Below are 12,669 nucleotides of genomic sequence, written 5' to 3' on the forward strand. Positions count from 1 at the left end.
TGCCATGCCATCTTTACAGGGGTGTATGCCATGTATTTTTGTGATCAATGTGGTGACTAGAACAAGCATGCAAAGTAGCTCTCATGATATTGCTGATTTCAGTGACTTAGAATTTTACTTTGTCATTGATCTGCTGTTATTTTTTGCCATGTATCTATGATGCTACAGAGTGATCCATGCTTGTTTTGAGTATCTTCAGTAAAGATGAATTTTACATATGGTTGTGCTCTATCCATAGATGCCCCTGTTTGCAATTATGGAGTATCCTAGCATGACTTAATCTTGCTCTACTTTTGCTATAAAATGTTCCTGGCAGATTGTTTACATGTTAATCAATTTTGTCATGGTTGTTGTAGTTGATCCATGCACGCTATGAACTTGCTATTACCTTGGTTAGCTTCTTGAACATGTATTCTTGCTGATGCTATGCTTATCTTGTCATGCAATGCCTTGTGTTGAGTGAATCGAGCTCGCAAACTTGCCTTCATAATTATGTTTATGCCATGCTCAGTTTTCTGCAAAGTCTGAATCTGTTAACGATACTTGCTATATTTACATGGGTGCCATCATATTTTATGTGCCCTTTTGGCTCATGGTTAGTAAGGGACTTTTGTTCTATGCTTTGAGTATTTTCATGCCATGCCTTGTTTTGCAATGATATGTTCTTGTAGCATGTTGTTTGCTTGCTCTCAAAATTGCTTCCGGATGTTATTCCTGGCATGTTGATATTTTCACTAAGTGTGTGAAGCTGATATATTTTGCACTTTTGCCATGCTTGTTTGAACCCGCTCTTGTGTGATTTAACCGTAGCTCAGTGTTCATCTTTTGTCAAGTATCTTGAGTATATCACTGCCTTGTGCTTTGTTGCTGTGTTGGAGTGCACTAGCTTAGTTTCTTGATCCATTCTAGATGACATCATGCTGTTAATCGCAGAATTGTGCCATTCTTGTTTTGCTTGCCATTTGCAAACCGTGCATCCGATTCCGGTGATCTTTATATCGATGTCGATCGAAATCATCTCATCTTTCCAGCGGCACACTTGGTTTGCCAAATTGAGTTCTGGTTCAATCTTTCCCTTCCGAAGCATGCATATGCATTGCATATCACATCTCGCATATCATGCCATGTTTTGCATCATGTTGCTTGCGCATTGCACCATGGTTGATTGTTGTTTCCTTTGCTTGTGTTCTTGCTTTGGGTAGAGCCGGGAGACGAGTGCGTGATCGAGGAACCCGTTGAGTATGCTTACGAGGATCAAGATTTCGTCAACTCTGAGAACTTTGCAGGCAAGATGACCATACCCTTGAAATCACTTCTATCTTTGCTTGCTTGTTGTTCGCTCTATTGCTATGCCGCGATACCTACCACTTGCTATATCATGCCTCCCATATTGCCATGTCAAGCCTCTAACCCACCTTCCTAGCAAACCGTTGTTTGGCTATGTTACCGCTTTGCTCAGCCCCTCTTATAGCGTTGCTAGTTGCAGGTGAAGATGAAGTTTGTTCCATGTTGAAACATGGATATGTTGGGATATCACAATATCTCTTATTTAATTTAATGCATCTATATACTTGGTAAAGGATGGAAGGCTCGGCCTTATGCCTGGTGTTTTGTTCCACTCTTGCCGCCCTAGTTTCCGTCATACCGGTGTTATGTTCCTTGATTTTGCGTTCCTTACACGGATGGGTGTTATGGTGATCCCTTGACAGTTCGCTTTGAATAAAACTCCTCCAGCAAGGCCCAACCTTGGTTTTACCATTTGCCTCACCACCACCTACTTTTTCCCTTGGGAGTCGCTCTCTCGAGGGTCATCTTTATTTTAACCCCCCCCGGGCTAGTGCTTGTCGAAGTGTTGGTCCGAACCGGGCAGCCTGCGGGGCCACCTCGGGGAAACTCGAGGGCTGGTTTTACTCGTAGCTTGACCTATCCGGTGTTGCCCTGAGAACGAGATATGTGCAGCTCCTATCGGGATGTCGGCGCATCGAGCGGCTTTGCTGGTCTTGTTTTACCATTGTCGAAATGTCTTGTAACCGGGATTCCGAGCCTGATCGGGTCTTCCCGGGAGAAGGAATATCCTTCGTTGACCGTGAGAGCTTGTGATGGGCTAAGTTGGGACACCCCTGCAGGGTTTTGAACTTTTGAAAGCCGTGCCCGCGGTTATGGGCAGATGAGAATTTGTTAATGTCCGGTTGTTGAGAACCTGACACTTAACTTAATTAAAATACATCAACCGCGCGTGTAGCCGTGATGGTCTCTTCTTGGCGGAGTCCGGGAAGTGAACACGTTCTTGTGTTATGCTTGAATGTAAGTAGTTTCAGGATCACTTCTTGATCACTTCTAGCTTCACGACCATGCATTGCTTCTCTTCTCTCTCTTATTTGCGTATGTTAGCCACCATATATGCTTAGTGCTTGCTGCAGCCCCACCTCACTACCCTTTCCTACCCATAAGCTTAAATAGTCTTGATCTCGCGGGTGTGAGATTGTTGAGTCCCCGTGGCTCACAGATACTTCCAAAACAGATGCAGGTGCCGATGATGCCAGTGCAGGGGACGCTACCGAACTCAAGTGGGAGTTCGACGAGGATTTGGGCCATTACTATGTTTCCTTTCCGGGCGATCAGTAGAGGAGCCCAGTTGGGGCGATCGGGGATCTAGCATTTGGGGTTGTCTTTATTTATGTTGGTTCCATAGTCAGACCTTGATTGTATTCTGGATGATGTAATGCTATATTAATGTATTGTGTGAAGTGGCGATTGTAAGCCAACTCTTTATCCCTTCCTTATTCAGTACATGGGATGTGTAAAGATTACCCCTCTTGCGACATGCTTACTATGCGGTTATGCCTCTAAGTCGTGCTCCGAAATGTGGAAGATATAGCCGCATCGTGGGTGTTGCACTTAGGTTTCTTGCTAAACCATAGTTCATATGGTGTCATCTCAACGGATTTAGATGGTGCCCTATTTAACGTGAATGCAACTGCCTTTAATGTATAACCCCAAAACGATAGTGATAAATCGGCAAGAGACATCATAATCGCACCATATCTAATAAAGTACGGCTATGACATTCGGACACACCATTACGCTGTGGTGTTCCAGGTGGCGTGAGTTGCGAAACTATTCCGCATTGTTTCGAATGAAGACCAAACTCGTAACTCAAATATTCTCCTCCACGGTCAGATCACAGAAACTTTATTTCTTGTTACGATGATTTTCCACTTCACTCTAAAATTCTTTGAACTTTTCAAATGTTTTAGACTTATGTTTCATCAAGTAGATATACTCATATCTTCTCAAATCATATGTGAAGATCAGAAAATAACAATACCCGTCGCGAGCCTCAACACTCATCGGATTGCATACATTAGTATGTATTATTCCAACAAGTCTGTTGCTCGCTCCATTGTTCCGGAGAACAGAGTCTTAGTCATCTTGCCCATGAGTCATGGTTCGCAAGCATCAACTGATTCATAATCAAGTGATTCCAAAAGCCCATCAGTATGTATTTTCTTCATGCGCTTTACACCAATATGACCTAAACGGTAGTGCCACAAATAAGTTGCACTATCATTATTAACTTTGCATCTTTTGGCTTCATTATTATGTATATGTGTATCACTATGATCGAGATTTAATAAACCATTCACCTTGGGTGTATGACCATTGAAGGTTTTATTCATGTAAACAGAACAACAATTATTCTCTGACTTTAAATGAATAACCGTATTGCAATAAACATGATCAAATCATATTCATGCTTAACGCAAACACCAAATAACATTTATTTTAGGTTCAACACTAATCCCGAAGGTAAAGGGAGTGCGTGATGGTGATCTTATCAACGTTGGAATCACTTCCAACTCACATCATCACCTCGCCCTTAACTAGTCTCTGTTTATTTTGCAACTCCCGTTTCGAGTTACTACTCTTAGTAACTGAACCAGTATCAAATACTGAGGTGTTGTTATAAACACTAGTAAAGTACACATTAATAACATGTATATCAAATATATACTTTTATTTACTTTGCCATCCTTCTTATCCGCCAAGTATCTAGGGCAGTTCCACTTCCAGTGACCATTTCTTTGTAGTAGAAGCACTCAGTTCCAGGCTTGGGTCTAGCTTTGAGATTCTTAATGGGAGTGGCAATTTGCTTGCCTTTCTTCTTTTAAGTTCCTCTTTCTTTCCCTTTGCCCTTTTCTTGAAACTGGTGGTTTTGTTAACCATCAACACTTGATGCTATTTCTTGATTTCTACCTTCACCGATTTCAGCATCGTGAAGAGCTTGAGAATTACTTTCGTCATCCCTTGCATATTATAGTTCATCACTAAATTCTAGTAACTTGGTGATAGTGACTAGAGAACTTTATCAATTACTATCTTATCTGGAAGATTAACTCCCACTTGATTCAAGCAATTGTAGCACCCAGACAATCTGAGCACATGCTCACTGGTTGAGCTATTCTCCTCCACCTTGTAGGCAAAGTACTATCAGAGGTCTCATACCTCTCGACTCGGGCATAAGTCTGAAATACCAATTTCAGCTCTTGGAACATCTTATATGCTTTGTGGCGTTCAAAACATTTTTGAAGTCCCGGTTCTAAGCCGTAAAGCATGGTGCACTAAACTATCAAGTAGTCATCATACCGAGTTTTGCCAAACGTTCATAACATTTGCATCTGCTCCTGCAATAGGTCCGTCACCTAGCGGTGCATCAAGGACATAATTCTTTTGTGCAGCAACGAGGGTAATCCTCAGATCACGGATCCAATCCGCATCATTGCTACTATAATCTTTCAATATAGTTTTCTCCAGGAACATATCATAAATAAAACAGGGAAGCTATACACGAGCAATTGATCTACAACATAGATATGCAAATACTATCAGGACTAAGTTCATGATAAATTAAAGTTCAATTAATCAAATTAATAAAAACTCCCACTTAGATAGACATCCCTCTAATCATCTAAGTGATCATGTGATCCAAATCAACTAAACCATGACCGATCATGTCGGTGTACTAGAGTAGGGGTACCCTAGTACCCCGAACTTGTGCACGGGCGGTCGCAGCATCCCGCGGCAAGGCTTGCCGGGTGACCGCCAAGACCCTCCGTGGTTCCCTTGGAGACCATTCAAGAACAAAGTACTCAAACCAAGGCCCCGGCAAGAGGAGCTTGCCGGGAAGGCCAACCCAGGCCCCGGCAAGAGGATCTTGCCGGGAAGAGACAAGACCCCGGCAAGAGGAGCTTGCCGGGAAGGCCACTCAAGGCATACCAAGAAAGCTTGCCGCGACGCGCCCTGCGTCCCGGCAAGGCCCGGTGAGCAACAAGCTCCCAAACACGACAAGACGACGACCGCGGCAAGGAGCTTGCCGCGGGAAACCCCCACTTCGTGCCCGCGCTCCAGCACACCTGCTAACGTGTCGCTCTAGGACTCTCCCAAGCACACGTGGCAGGAGGCCGCGCAGCTAGGGGTGCGCGGTGGCAAGCGGAGATGAAGAGAAGGCCATCGTGGCAAACGGTGGCGCTCCTAACGGTCACTTTTTGCACTGTTTAGGCAACTCAGACGGGCATTCAATGCCCCTGTCCCCTGCCGTCAGAGTTAGGTAGGATACACTGTGTCTACAGTAGCGGTAGGTGCACCTACCGCATCCTTTTCCATTTTTACCCTTCTAGTCTACGTTGCTACCTGTCGGTGACCCCTGGAAAGTATAAAAGGAGGCCCAAGCGCAACGTAGAAGGGGGGCGGCTCATTCGAAACACCAGGAACACTCTCACGCTCGGTCTGGCAGCGTCCATCGCTCCTGAGCAAGAATTCAATACACACAAACAAGCAGCAGTAGGGTTTTACGCATTCGTGCGGCCCGAAGCTGGGTAAAAACTGCTCGCGTGTACCGCCTCGATCCGCTCTTTGTGCGGCCTCCGCCCCCCTCCGAACCGAAAGGGGCCCGGTCCCCATAGGTGTTGGTGGATCAGCTTCCCCGACATCTTTGGCGCGCCAGGTAGGGGGCGTCGAGATCGTGCGAACCCGATCCGGCGTGCACGCGAGCTAAATCTTCATCGTCTTCATCGACATGCCACCGAAGAAGAAGGGCTCGGAGGCAGCTGTTCCGTCTGCGTCGCTTTCACTGCCTCCGGAGCAAATGTGTGGTGGAGTGGACACCGGCGGAAGAATGGGCGTCGACGAGGGAGCCCTCAGTGCGGCCAAGTCCAAGGACAAGGCGGCACAGACCTCGGCATCCATGCGCGCACCGCGTCCCTCTCAGGAGGCACGGGACCAGCAGCGTCATGGCGTTCGCAGCGCCATATGTCTGCTGGGCCAAGATCAAGCTGGTGGTTCTCGTGGCGCTCAAGACCAACATGCACGTCAACATGCTGGCTCGAGCGAAGTACGGTCGCCTGGACGGGGCACTGCTCCTTCTAACGTGGTTAGGAGTCCGAGCACGCCCCGCTCCTCGCACCGTTCACCTCCGCCGCCCACCACTCCAGCAGAAGCCTTGGCGCGAGCTCAACTGCTCCTAGACTATCCTCCGATGGCAGACAAGACCGATGAATGGAGGGCCACTATCCAGAGCCTCATCGGCTTCGCCAACGGCGACACTGCGCGGCAACCAAGCACCTCGCTGCCGCGGCAGGACAGCCGGACGCGAGCCAATGGCAACAAGACCGGGGGAGGTGCGACTTCCATGCACTCTCCACTACGAAGGCCAAAATCACCGACTCGCCGGGTCCACCCCGACAGCGGCTCCACCGCGTCGTCGGACGCACGAGCTCGTCGCGACCAGCGCCAAGTTCTCCATGAACTACAACAAGAAGACGCTCGAACCCGCATCAAGCGCCGAAGAGAAGCGCGACGTCAATCTGACAAGCGCGCTGGGCCCTCTGTTGACATGCATGCGCCAGGGGAACCAGGCGATCTGCCGTACACGGTAGGTTGTCCTGCGTTCACCCGTGAGCTGCGGCAAGTCCAGTGGCCCAGCACAAAGAATTTCAAACCAGACGTACCAGAGAAGTACGACGGCAAGACGCATCCGTCGGAGTTTCTCAGCATCTACACCATTGCGGTGCAGGCTGCCGGGGGACGGGACGACAAGATCCTTGCCAACTACTTCCCGCTGGTACTCAAGCCCAACGTCAGGTCCTGGCTCATGCACTTGCCGGACAATTCCATCTCCTCTTGGGCAAATTTATGCCATCAGTTTGTCGGCGCCTTTACAGGCGGCCACAAGCCACATGGCCAAGAGAGCGATCTTCATCTGCTCGCCCAGAAGGAAGGAGAACCACTGCACAAGTACATTTAGAGATTCAGCCGTGTACAGCACAACATCCCAGACGTCCACCCCGCCGCGATCATCAGCGCGTTCCATCAGAACGTGCGAAACCGAAGGATGAGGGAGGAGATGGCGATGTGTAAGATCAGAGACGTCAGTGAGCTTTACGCCCTGGCCGACAAGTGTGCACACGCTGAAGAGGGGAGGAGGCTCCCCGAAGAGAGTACAGGAGCAGGAGGATCCGACAGTGAGGATGCCGCCCCGACAAGGAAAGGCCGGCGGCGGAACAATAGAAGGAGAAAAGGCAAGGAAGTGCTAGCTGTCGAGCAGACCGGCAACGGAGGTGGCGCCAAGGAAACTAAGGATGGTGGCTCCGGCAAGGAGGCCCAGCCTGTGGCTGCCGCCGACAAGCCGGACGGCTCCGGCAAGCAGTATTGCAAGATCCACCGCACCAAGGGCCACGATCTCCAGAGTTGCAAGAAGGTTGAGCAGCTCGTTGAGCTGCAGAAAGCTGAATACGAGCGACGCGACAAGGAGAAGGCCCAGGAAGGTGCTGGAGGAGCTGGCAAGAAACGCCCCGGCCGGGGAGGACGCCGCGGCAAGGCCAAGCAGCGGCAAGGAGATAGGCCTCCCCGTGGCCGCGACAAGGATGAAGATGATGACGATGACGAAGACGTGGATGATGATGAGGCCGATGAGCAGGAATTTCAGAAAGCTACAGAGGTCCTGTGCATTGACGGTGGTGCTTCTCTGCATACTTCGCACCGCCAACTCAAGCAGTGGATGCGGGAGGTTAATGCAGCGGAACCATCCGTAGAGTCACGCAAGCCTCTGAAATGGTCCAGCACGCCTATCATCTTCGACATTGAGGATCACCCTGATCGCGTAACTGCGGTCGGGTGCTTGCCGATGTTGGTTTCACCAACTATCCGCAACCTCAAGGTCACGAAGATGCTAGTTGACGGCTGGGCCGGCTTGAATCTGATCTCCTCCACGGTCCTTCAGAAACTCCAGATCCCTGACAGCGAGCTCGAAGAGACCGGCACATTCCAAGGAATCAACCCGGGAAGGAGCAAGCCGAAGGGGAAGATCACGCTGCCGGTCACATTTGGCAGCGAGCTGAATTTCAGAATTGAGAGGGTCACATTTGACGTTGCCGATTTTCCATTGCCTTACAATGGGATCCTTGGCCGTCCAGCGCTCGCCAAGTTTATGGCAGCCTCTCACTATGCATACAACATGCTCAAGATGCCAGGCCCGATAAGTGTCATCTCTGTCCCCGGCGACAAGAAGGATGCCCTTATCTGCGCCGACAAGATCTACCGGGAAGCAGCAGCCGCAGCTGATCACAACACACTTGCCGCTGAAGCTCCCGGGAGGAAAAGAAGACAAAGTCCGGCAAGAGCTCTGATGCCCACTCCGGCAAGCGCACCTCTTCGGAGTGCTGCGCTACCGTCGAGGACGCACCATCGAGCTCCACCGGCAAGTGCAAGAAGACAATGGCAGCTCCACCCGAGACCAAGAAGGTGTCCGCCAAGAAGGACGGCACTGGTGGTACCTTCACCATCAGTGCCACGCTTGACCCCAAATAGGAAAGCGCGCTCGTTGCTTTCCTGCGGGCGAATGTCGACGTGTTTGCATGGCAACCGTCTGATATCCCCGGTGTTCCCAGGAAAGTAATCGAGCACCACCTTGCCGTCTGTCCTCATGCGCGGCCCGTCAAGCAGAGAGTAAGGAAGCAAGCGGTGGAGCGCCAAGAGTTCATTGCAGAAGAGATCAGGAAATTGGAAGCAGCAGGCCTTGTCAGAGGAGTGCTCCATCCCACGTGGTTGGCCAATCCTGTAGTCGTGCGCAAGGCGAACGGGAAATGGAGGCTTTGTATAGACTTCATTGATGTCAATAAAGCTTGTCCCAAAGATCCATTTCCCTTGCCGCGCATTGACCAGATTGTTGACTCCACAGCTGGATGTGATTTGCTTTCATTTCTTGATGCATATTCAGGATACCATCAAATCTTCATGGCAGAAGAAGATGAGGAAAAAACCGCATTTATCACCCCTTGCGGCACATACTGTTTTGTACGGATGCCCTTTGGGTTGAAGAATGCTGGTTCAACATTTGCAAGGGTAGTCCATGTCGCTTTTGAGCCACAGATACATAGAAATGTGGAAGCCTACATGGATGATATAGTGGTCAAGAGCAAGGACAAGGCTACCCTGATCCAAGATTTAGAAGAAACTTTTGCAAATCTGCGCAAGATCAACCTCAAGCTCAACCCCGAGAAGTGCGTGTTTGGAGTCCCTCCCGGCAAGCTTCTCGGGTTCTTTGTGTCTCAGCGGGGAATTGAAGCCAACCCCGACAAGATCAAGGCCATCGAGCAGATTGAAGCACCGAAGTGCGTCAAGGATGTGCGAAGGCTTGCCGGTTGCGTGGCTGCTCTCAGCAGGTTTATCTCTAAGTCTGCTGAGCGCGCCCTGCCGTTTTTCAAAATATTGAAAAAGGCAGGTCCAATGAAATGGACTCCGGAAGTGGAGGACGCGCTACAGGACTTGAAGAGGTACCTGTCCTCCACTCCAATACTTGTCGCACCTAAGCCACAAGAGAAGTTGCTGCTATATCTGGCAGCAACCAATCAAGTGGTTAGTGCTGCGTTAGTAGCGGAGAGGGAGGCGGACGATGAGCCAGCAAACGCGGCAAGTGAATCCAGCGACAAGCAGGAGGCTTCTCCGACAAGCTCTGGCCCCGACAAAGTTGAGTCTGCGCAGGCATGCAAGGAGGTGCAGAAGAAGATGGTGCAGCGCCCAGTTTACTTTGTCAGCTCCCTTCTCCAGGGGGCTAGGTCGAGGTACTCTGGTGTGCAAAAATTGCTTTTCGGCCTTCTCATGGCCTCGAGAAAGCTGCGCCATTACTTCCAGGCACACGAGATCACAGTTGTCACTCGCTTTCCGCTGAAGAGGATACTGCAGAATCCAGAAGCAACAGGCAGGATTGTCGAGTGGGCATTGGAACTGTCAAGCTTTGGCCTCAAGTTTGAGAGCACTGCAACGATCCAAAGAAGGGCATTGGCAGAGTTCATAGCAGAGTGGACGCCAACCCCAGACGAAGAAATTCCAGAGACGAGCATCCCCGTCAAGGAGACAAGCAGAGAGTGGCTGATGTACTTTGATGGCGCCTTCTCGCTGCAAGGCGCCGGTGCTGGCGTGCTGCTTATCGCACCCACCGGAGAGCACCTCAAGTACGTAGTCCAGATGCATTTTCCCAAGGAGCAAGCAACGAACAATACCGCAGAGTATGAGGGTTTGCTTGCCGGCCTCAGAATCGCAGCCGACCTTGGGATCAAGAAACTCATTGTAAGGGGTGACTCACAGCTTGTCGTCCGCCAAGTGAACAAGAACTACCAGAGTCCATTGATGGAAGCTTATGTTGATGAAGTGAGAAAGCTAGAAGAACACTTTGACGGCCTGCAAATGGAGCATGTTCCGCGAGCTCAAAACGATATTGCTGACAGCCTGTCAAAGTGCGCTGCACTAAAGTTGCCTGTGGAACCAGGGATCTTTGTGCTCAAGCTGACTCAACCATCTGTGACACCATCAACTGGACAGAATAAGAAGAGGAAGTTGGTTTCTGGTGACTACTTTCCGGCAGAGCTTCCCGAAGCCGCCGCCAAGAAGGTCCCCAAGATTGACGCCAAGAGTGCTGAGGAGCAGTCTGCTCCGGCGAACCTCTTGGTTTGTTCCGTTGAAGCAGACGTTCCCGACAAGTTTTGCTCCGGCAAGCTTGCCGGGGAATATCACGCTCCGGCCGAACCGCGGGTTCTTTCCGTAGAAGCGGATGTTCCCGCAGCAACAGATACGCCTTTAGTCCTTGTTGTCGAGCCACAAGCTCCAGCATGGGCGCAGCAGATTGTCTGTTTCCTTCAGACAGGAGAGCTTCTCGAAGAGCAAGAAGAAGCTGAAAGAGTAGCCCAGTAGTCAAGTATGTACAAGTTTGTCGACAACACACTGTACAGGATAAGACTCAACGGTGTGAAATTGAAGTGCATTCACCGGGAAGATGGACAACAGCTGTTGGCAGAGATACATGGAGGCATATGTGGTCACCACATTGGCGCAAGAGCACTTGCCGGCAAAGCATTCCGACAAGGTTTCTTCTGGCCGACAGCCCTCCAGGATGCAACTGCACAAGTAACCAAGTGTGAAGCGTGCCAGTTCCATTCCAAATAGATACACCAACCAGCTCAAGCTCTCCAGACGATCCCTTTATCCTGGCCATTTTCGGTCTGGGGGCTTGACATCCTCGGCCCCTTCCCCCGAGATGTCGGGGGCTTTGAGTTCTTGTACGTTGCAATCGACAAGTTCACAAAGTGGCCGGAAGTGGAACCAGTGAGGAAGGTGACAGCACAGTCAGCAGTCAAGTTCTTCAGGTCGATTGTTTGCCGTTTCGGGGTTCCTAACAGGATCATCACCGACAACGGCACGCAATTTACGAGTCGCACCTTCATGTAGTACGTCCAAGATCTTGGCGCCAAGATCTGCTTCGCTTCTGTTGCTCATCCGAGAAGCAACGGTCAAGCGGAGAGGGCAAATGCTGAAGTGCTGCGAGGCCTCAAGACCAGAACTTTCGACAGGCTGCACAAGTGCGGAAGAAACTGGATCGAGGAGCTGCCGGTGGTTCTTTGGTCGATCAGTACGACGACAAATCGAGCCACTGGCCAGACACCCTTCGCTCTAGTCTACGGAGCGGAGGCAGTTCTCCCCACGGAACTCGTTTATGGGTCGCCTCGAGTGCTCGCTTATGATGAGCTCGAGCAAAAGCAGCTGCGACAAGATGACGCGCTGCTCCTTGAGGAAGACCGTTTTCAGGCTGCTGTGCGAGCCGCTCGCTACCAGGAAGCTTTGCGTCGCTACCATAGCCGCAAAGTTAAGGCCAGAAGCTTCGAGGAAGGCGACCTTGTTCTTCGGCGTGTTCAGTCCGCCAAGAATTCCAACAAGTTGACGCCGAAGTGGGAAGGCCCTTATCGGGTAAAACGAGTCACTAGGCCCGGCGCTGTCCGCCTTGAGACCGAAGATGGCATTCCGGTGAGCAACTCCTGGAACATAGAACATCTTCGTAAGTTTTACCCGTAGGGCGCGGTTGCCGGAAGCTTTTCCGGCAACCACCTTTTGTACAAGTCTTGCCGCTGTTACATGTAATCCTTTGTACAAAGCCGGGCGCAGACCCCGTGCACCAGTAAAGTTCATGTGCCCCGCACATCTTGTCAGTTTTTTTATGCTATGATAATCTTTCGCATATGTTATCTGACACTTTGTGCAGCACCAGATCCCGGTAAGCGATAACGAGCCCAAGGCTCCATATCATTACTTTATTTCTCTGTTTCTTTCTCAAAAGAAGGAAGG

This window comes from Triticum dicoccoides, chromosome 4A, assembly GCF_002162155.2.
Source record: "Triticum dicoccoides isolate Atlit2015 ecotype Zavitan chromosome 4A, WEW_v2.0, whole genome shotgun sequence".
NCBI classification, from domain to species: domain Eukaryota; kingdom Viridiplantae; phylum Streptophyta; class Magnoliopsida; order Poales; family Poaceae; genus Triticum; species Triticum dicoccoides.